At 33.4% G+C, this 9,051-nt stretch overlaps 1 non-coding gene across 1 annotated transcript; it reads right to left on the bottom strand.

The window, feature by feature from the left end:
- Positions 1–8,104: 8,104 nt before the first annotated feature.
- Positions 8,105–8,211, bottom strand: LOC139869806 (small nucleolar RNA R71). The gene has a single exon (XR_011766384.1). It is a non-coding gene; the product is annotated as a small nucleolar RNA R71 (small nucleolar RNA).
- Positions 8,212–9,051: the final 840 nt, after the last annotated feature.

The following is a 9,051-nucleotide window of genomic DNA, read 5'->3' as shown; positions in this document are numbered from 1 at the left end:
GTCTCCAACATATATTTAATCAGAAACAACTGAACATGAGGTAGCGTAGGTGGATTGAATTGTTAAATGATTACAATTTTGATACTCGTTACCACCCGGGGAAGGCAAATGTGGTAGCCGACGCTTTGAGTAGAAAGGACAGAGAACCTATGCGGGTAAAAGCTATGAATATAATTATTCGTACTAACCTTACTACTCAAATAAAGGAGGCACAACAAGGAGTTTTAAAAGAGAGAAATTTGAAGAATGAAATACCCAAAGGTTCGGAGAAACATCTTAATATTAGGGAAGACGGACCCCGGTATAGGGCTGAAAGAATTTGGGTATCAAAGTTTGGAGATGTGAGAGAAATGGTACTTAAGGAAGCACATAAAACTAGATACTCAATACATCCCGGAGCGGGAAAGATGTACAAAGATCTCAAGAAACACTTTTGGTGGCCGAGTATGAAAGACGATATTGCTAGATATGTATGAGAATGTTTGACGTGTTCTAAGGTCAAAGTTGAACATCAGAAACCATCAGGTCTACTTCAACAACCCGAAATCCCAGAATGGAAATGGGAAAACATTACCATAGATTTCATTACTAAATTGCCAAGGACTGCAAGTGGTTATGATACTATTTGAGTAGTAGTTGATCGTCTCACCAAGTCAGCACACTTTCTGCCAATGAGAGAAGATGATAAAATGGAGAAGTTGGCGCAATTATACTTAAAGGAAGTTGTCTCCAGACATGGAATACCAGTCTCTATTATCTCTGATAGGGATGGCAGATTTGTTTCAAGATTTTGGCAGACATTACAACAAGCATTGGGAACTCGTCTAGACATGAGTACTGTCTATCATCCACAAACTGATGGGCAGAGTGAAAGGACGATACAGACGCTTGAAGACATGCTACGAGCATGTGTTATTGATTTTGGAAATAGTTGGGATCGACATCTACCATTAGCAGAGTTTTCCTACAACAACAGTTACCACTCGAGTATTGAGATGGCACCGTTTGAGGCACTTTATGGTAGAAAGTTCGGGTCTCCGATTTTTTGGAGTGAAGTAGGGGATAGACAGATTATGGGTCCAGAAATCATTCAAGAAACCATAGAAAAAATCATCCAAATTCAACAACGATTGAAAACCGCCCAAAGTCGACAAAAGAGCTACGCGAACATTAAAAGAAAAGATATAGAATTTGAAATTGGAGAGATGGTCATGCTTAAGGTTTTACCTTGGAAAGGTGTTGTTCGATTGGTAAATGGGGAAAACTAAATCCAAGGTACATTTTCACCTGAAGGTTCCAGAGGTCTAATCTTTCTGAGCCTTCTCTTTGTCTTTTTCACCTGAAAAAATAACACAAGTTAGTAAATTTAATCCAAGAATAGTGATGATACTACTATATCAATAACAAAAAGGTCTACGTCCAATGACCCCTTACAAAGCCACATTTTTATTCAATGGAATGGTATTGCACGCACACAGGAATGACATACATAATACATAATCATACCAAAATCACAATCTTAACAGCTATAGGGTACTTACTAAAAATTATACACAAATGCAGCATAATGGCAAGACAACAACACTTAGTAAAGTTTCAACTTCCAAACACCGTCGATCGACTGTCAGTGACCATCGACCGACTGTCAATACACAATCGTTCGAGTGCCAAGTCATTCGGTCGGTAGTCACTAACATACACACTTTGTCGATGGTCAACTCAGTCAGTCGAGGGTCTCGACTGTCGGTCGACTGTCAATAGACAATCGGCCGACTGTGTTCATATGCTCCAGAAGATGAAAAAGGCTACCAGTTTCAAGCTAAAACAACAAAATCTTGCTCTAGAGCTCGTTTTCGACCCCAAAACTAACCACATCTTGTTATAAACATTTTAGAACAAAAAATCACAAGATTTTAGCACAAATAACATCAATTAAAGCAATTTTGACCCAAAATCACACTTTGAATAAACTTACATAAAAACTCAAATTTCACAAAGATTTAAGCATGAAAACTCTTGATTCCTACCTTAAACGAACCAGTTAATGATAAGGAACAAGATGATGCAACTGATTTAAGCTTAAGAACAAGATTCAATGATTTGGGTTTGGCTAGGTGATGAAGTGAAGAACGAGGTATGTTTGGCGTGCGAGAAGAAGAATCCAGAAATGAAAGATAAGGCAATGCACTTCCACTTAATTTGGGATTAAAACCCATACTTCACAACACACGGGTATTTATCAGTTATGTGATATCTTTCTTACGTCGTTAGGCGGCCCTAACGGAGTCCAGTTTGAATAAACAAACCTGTTCTGTAACCCTTGACACAAACTGGTCTTACCACATAGCCAAATAATAATAATAATAATAAACATTATATTAAAATAAAAGCACATATTAACACATAAACAAATTATGGGCAAATTTGTAATCTTACAGCTAGGCCCGGTCTAAGGGTGTTACATAAAACACTATATAGTTAAAATCAAGAAAATATTTAATGTATTTAACTTAAATCTATGTAAGCATCTATTTTGATTTAAACAATCAGAATATAGTTAAGACCACTCGTAGTGGTGACTCGTGTTGGTTACTCGTATTGGTTTCTTTTTGAACATTTCTGTTGACTAAGATGTGTTGGTTTTTTGGGGTGGAGTATTGGTGGTGTTAGTTTTTGGTGTAGGTTGGGAGTATTGTGACGATGTATTTAAATATAATTGGGTAAGTATTAAAAGGGGATAAAAATAATATTCTTCTAATAATAAAAAATTAATAATTAAGCAACACACATTGGCTGCAACATTGCTATTTCACCAACGCCACCGCAACACTGCCATTCAATGCATAATACAAATGGTCTAATGGTGTATTCTATGGGATACACACATAAAAACATCATTTGTATACGAAAGAACCATTCGAAACACCCAAAAATAGCAGTAACATCAACTTTTATTAAACAAGTCATTCATCGTTCTCCGATTACAACAGACCGCCCAGCGTATATGTAAACCCTAAAGTCGGCTTCTATGCTTAAGCCCTTAAATAAGCGTGTGAGCAGCACACATGCCACGTTAGGGCCAAGCCAAAGTCGGTCACATAAACTTCGTATACATCAATCAATCATTGTTTGACATGCTGTAACGACCCAACCCGTTATCCAACCAATTACGCAAAATATATATATATTTTTTTACAACGGAGGGGTACGCGGTGCGCAGCCCCCTATGTGCGCGGCGCGCACAAGGCCTGACAGCCTGCTGTCCAAAATTTCCAATTTTTGTTTAAAGATCTCCCACTTTCCGACACTTTTAGACTAAATGCTTTTCACAACATTTTATCTTAGGTAAAACTAACACGTTCCAATAATAAAATGAGTTTTACGACACCGGGCCCACATATGCCCAAATTACCCTTAAGTACAAAATTACAAATTTCAACCATATGAGTTTAAGTTCCAAACAAAACTACGAGCATGATGTTTGGGGATAAACTACCCAATCCTAAGTCGAATCCAAAAGTAATCCAAGCAAGCATCAAAAGGGGAAATCATCTAAATCCCGAGCATACCGTTGCCACGTCCACCTCCGAACCTAAAAATGTAAACAACGAGAGGGTAAGCTAATGCTTAGTGAATGCAATACTTATATGCATACATACATAATTCACTCACTTGAATACACCTACACAAACAATGCAATATCATTAGCAAACCGCAATAATCGAATAATCATACGCACAACGTTAATAACACTTACACAACCCAATATACTCAATGTCAACATTCGACTCGGTGGTGGCCGACGAAGAGAGGTAGGTCAAATATATTAACCACTCACCACCTATCGCAATGCGTACATGACCGATGAAGAGCGGTAGGTCAAAATCATTAATCACTCACCACTACGCACCATGAGGCCGACGAAAAGTGCAACCGAAATGTTAACACTTACCTCAATCACAAGGATGGCCGACGAAAAGTGAAATCGCTTACTGATAATGCTAAAAACGAACACATATTTCATAGTATTATCCCTCAAGAAATACAAGCTTTTAGTTGCAATTGTTGTATTTACAAGTGATATTCTTTTAAATATTAAAAGGTGAAGACAAAAGACAGATTCGACGAATTGAAGACGGAAATGACCAAAATGCTAAAAAGTACAAAGTACAATCCAAGAGGTTCAAATTATTGATGAGAAACGTTTAAAAGTTACAAGAGTACGAGCCGCGGAACGCAAAGTACAAAATATTAAATCGTACGAAAGGACGTTCGAAAATCCAGAACCGGGACATGAACCAACTATCAACGCGCGATGCAACGGACCTAAAATTACAAGTCAACGGAGCACAAGAATATAATATAATATATATATATATAATATATATATATATATATATATATATATATATATAATATATATAATTATATAAAATTATATATATTATATTATATTATATAATATTTAAATACGAGCGGCCCACATTTTTTATGCTTGGTGACCAGTGAATGGCGGCCATGCGATAGCATATCGCATGGCCAGCATGAAGAAATCTCATGCGATCGCATGAGCCCAGGAGTTAGGCCAAATCTTTAAATTGAAGCATTTTTCGGACGAAATAAAGACACCTTTTTCTAATCTCTTACTCTCCCAATATATTTATATTCATATTATAATTTTAATATTAAAGTTTAATAACAATAAGGTTATGTTAGCAAATGTTTTAAGTTTGTAAGTCTCCGTGTAACGCTACGCTATTATTAATCATTGTAAGTTATGTTCAACCTTTTTAAATTAATGTCTCGTAGCTAAGTTATTATTATGCTTATTTAAGCCGAAGTAATCATAATGTTGGACTAAATATTAAGACGTGGTAATTGGGCTTTGTACCATAATTGGGGTTTGGACAAAAGAACGACACTTGTGGAAATTAGACTATGAGCTATTAATGGGCTTTATATTAACTAAACGATACCTCGTTAATTTAATATAAAGGTTACAATTTGACGTATCTATAAATAACCACATATGCTTAATCGAGTACGGTGGGTGGAATATTTATAAATACAAATTATTGTTCATTTTACCGGACACGAGAATGGATTAATAGTTAATGGACTCATTAAAACAGGGGTGGATTACATTCAAGGGTAATTGGTGTAATTGTTAACAAAGTAGTAAAATCTTGGATTACACGCAGTTGATAACCTGGTGTATTCATTAAACAAAGTATTAAGACCTTATTACAGTTCGAATCCCCAATTAGTTGGAATATTTAACTTCGGATATAAGGTTAATTTGACGAAGATCCTCGCACTTTATAATTATGACCGATGGACTATTATGGACAAAACTGTATGGACATATCGAATAATCCAGGACAAAGGACAATTAACCCATGGTAATAAATTAAAATTAACACTTCGAACATCATGATTATGGAAGTTTAAATTAGCATAATTCCTTTATTTTATATCTTATCGCACTTTTAATTATCGTACTTTTAAATTATCGCAACTTTATTTACCGTCATTTTATTTATCGTAATTTAAATTATTGCACTTTTATTTATCGCACTTTTATTTATCGTCATTTACTTTACGCTTTAAATTAAGTCATTTGTATATTTAAAATTTTACATTAGGTTTTAATTGCGACTTAAGACATAAAATCTACAAACCGGTCATTAAACGGTAAAAACCCTCCTTTTTATAATAATAATACTACTTATATATATATATATATATATATATATATATATATATATATATATATATATATATATATATATATATATATACACACACACACACACACAAATATAGTTTTTAAAAATATAGCGTTAAACTTGGCTAGCTCCATGCGGAACGAACCGGACTTACTAAAAACTACACTACTTTACGATTAGGTACACTGCCTATAGTGTTGTAGCAAGGTTTAGGTATATCCACTCTATAAATAAATAAATAACTTGTGTAAAATTGTATCTTATATAATAGTATTTCGCAATAAAAATATAACTATTTCGTATACACCTCGCATAACATCAAGTATTTTTGGCGCTGCTCCGGGGAACTTCAACAAAGCCGAAAGCGAAACGCTATAAAAAAAATTTTATTAAGTTTTTAAACTATTTTTGTAAAAATATTAAAGTTTTAAACATAAAAATATAAAAATATAAAAATATATATATATATTTCTATATTTTTAAGTATTTAAATTAAAACGTTTATTATTTTTATTGTTAAAAGTTATAAAAACTAATAATTATTTTTTTTAATTTATAAGTTTTATTTAAGTTATTTTATTTTTTTTATTTTATTAAAAATAAAAAAAAATAAAAACAAGTATTCGGGCTTGGCACTGTAGCAGCCCAAACAATCTGGCCCATAACCCGAAGCCATGCGACCGCATGAAAATTCGACACACAATCCATGCGATCGCATGGATTGAAAAGACTGGTCTGAAACCTTTGACCATCGAATTAAGGTTACGTATTATTATTATTATTATTATTATTATTATTATTATTATTATTATTATTATTATTATTATTATTATTATTATTATTATTATTATTATTATTATTAATTAGTAATTAGGGTTTTATATAATAATAATTATTTTTAGTTTTATTTAATTTATATTTTTAAGTTACAATTAGTTTTATTAAATATATAAACTTAATACTATTATAAAATAATAATATAAAAATAATATTTTTATAAAAATAAGTAATTTTATCATTTTTGTATCTTTTTATTATTTAGTACGTAATTGTATATTTATCGTTCGTAACTAGTTTTAAACTTAGTTTTTACCGTAGTTATTTTTATTTTTAGAATTCTAAGATTTGCCGTAAAATTTCTTAAGTACTTTTTCTTTAGACTAAGATTTAGGTGCTTTAAAATTTTACAACGTCGCTTATCGCTTTAATATTTTATAAATTTTAGTGTCTTTTAAGTTATTGTCGTTTTGAATATAGAATTCCTTTTAAGCATTAATACCTTTAGACGCAACTTTTAATATTTAGTTTTTAGACTTTTGAGTTTCGACGCTTTACTTTCTTATTATTATTTTTCGACCTTTTTTTTTCGACCTTTTTTGACGCACTCTTTTTCTTTCTTATTTCTCGACGCTCTAGTTTTTAGGACATAGATTTTTTCTTCAAAATTTTGACGAAAAATTATTTTAAGCGGTTAAATTGATAGACATCCAAAATTTTCTGGTTCGTAGTAATAGTTGGATTTGTTAGTGGCGAGTGGTGGGCTTCCGATTTATAGGGTCCTGGCTACCTGCTGCATCTATTGGCTATTCGAAACGTGCGCAAAATCAGAAAAGTCTATTAATTTGATAGCTTATATAATTTTTATCTTTTATAACTAATAGGACATTCAGTGAATGCACCGAGCAAAACGTTCACCACCTTTCATACGTTCACCACCTGTAACTCGATCAAGACATCTAGCCAATATTGTCGCCGTTGATTTTTCTTTAGAATCGTCATCTAGTCGACCAAGTACTCCAATTCAAATTTCCGATAATCCATTTTTTGAACCCGACCTCACAATTGAAAACCCGGAGGATATTCAAGGACAATTCAGAGATCATGAACCATTAATCATTCCTCATGAACCACAAATCACTCATCCAGATATTGTCGAGGAAGAAACCATTAAGTCGGAATCCTCTAGTGATTCAGATTCAACAAACTCAATCTTGGAAAATCTGGAACCTCAAAGTATGGAAGACCGAATGAGGGCTAAACGCACTGGCCAAGGTCATGTCATTACTCAACCAGACATTAATGCGCCAGATTATGAAATCAAAGGACAAATCCTACACATGGTAACTAATCAATGCCAATTTAGTGGTGCGCCGAAGGAAGATCCAAATGAACATCTTCGTACCTTTAATAGGATATATACTCTATTCAAAATCAGAGAAGTTGAGGATGAACAGATCTATCTCATGTTATTTCCCTGGACTTTAAAGGGAGAAGCCAAAGATTGGTTAGAATCATTACCTGAAGGAGCGATTGATACATGGGATGTTTTAGTTGAAAACTTTCTTAAACAATTCTTTTCGGCATCTAAAGCCGTGAGACTTCAAGGAGAAATTATTACGTTCACACAGAAGCCAAATGAAACTCTATATGAGGCATGGATAAGATTTGGAAAGTTATTAAGAGGATGTCCGCAACATAGTTTAGACACTTATCAAATAGTACAAATATTCTACCAAGGATGCGACATTACTACACGAAAAGACATCGACATAGCAGCTGGTGGTTCCATTATGAAGAAAACCGCAACTGAAGCTTACAAAATTATTAATAACACTGCTTCCCACTCACATGAGTGGCATCAAGAAAAAGACATTGTTAGATCATCTAAAGCGGCTAGAGCCGATTCTAGCCATGACTTTGATTCCATTTCCGTAAAGTTAGATGCTTTCGAGAGACGAATGGAAAAGATGACTAAAGAACGAAGAAATGGTATGATAAAAGAATCAGAAGTTTAAAAGAATTTAAGGAAGGAGATAGAGTTCTTCTTTTCAATTCACGATTCAAGCTATTTCCTGAAAAATTGAAATCAAGATGGTCTGAACCATTCATAGTCAAAAGAGTTTTCCCATATGGAATAATAGAGTTGATAAATTCAAATGGGATTGAATTTAAAGTTAATGGTCACAGAGTTAAACATTACATACATGGTCCAATGGAAGTTGACAATGAAGTCAATCATAATTTCACCACCCAAGAAAACCCTCAGAATGAAAACATAAATATGTTATCAACAACATATGAAAAACCAAAATTGGAAGACGGGGAAGCTTCAAATTGAAACGATGAAGAAGAATTTCTATATAAACCTCCCATTCTAAGAAACGAAGAAAATTGTGAACAAGAAGTTCAAGTAAAAGTAAAAGAACCAAGAAAAGCTCACCCGGAAAAGGTTAACAACCAACTCTACTTACTAAAGTAGGAGACCCAGGTGAATTTATCATTTCTTGCTTGCTTAATGATGGTGCTATGTATAATGGACTCG

The sequence above is a fragment of the Rutidosis leptorrhynchoides genome, chromosome 9 (assembly GCF_046630445.1).
Source record: "Rutidosis leptorrhynchoides isolate AG116_Rl617_1_P2 chromosome 9, CSIRO_AGI_Rlap_v1, whole genome shotgun sequence".
NCBI lineage: Eukaryota > Viridiplantae > Streptophyta > Magnoliopsida > Asterales > Asteraceae > Rutidosis > Rutidosis leptorrhynchoides.
The sequence above is the reverse complement of the archived record's forward strand: the minus strand, read 5'-3'. Positions and strand labels throughout refer to the sequence as shown.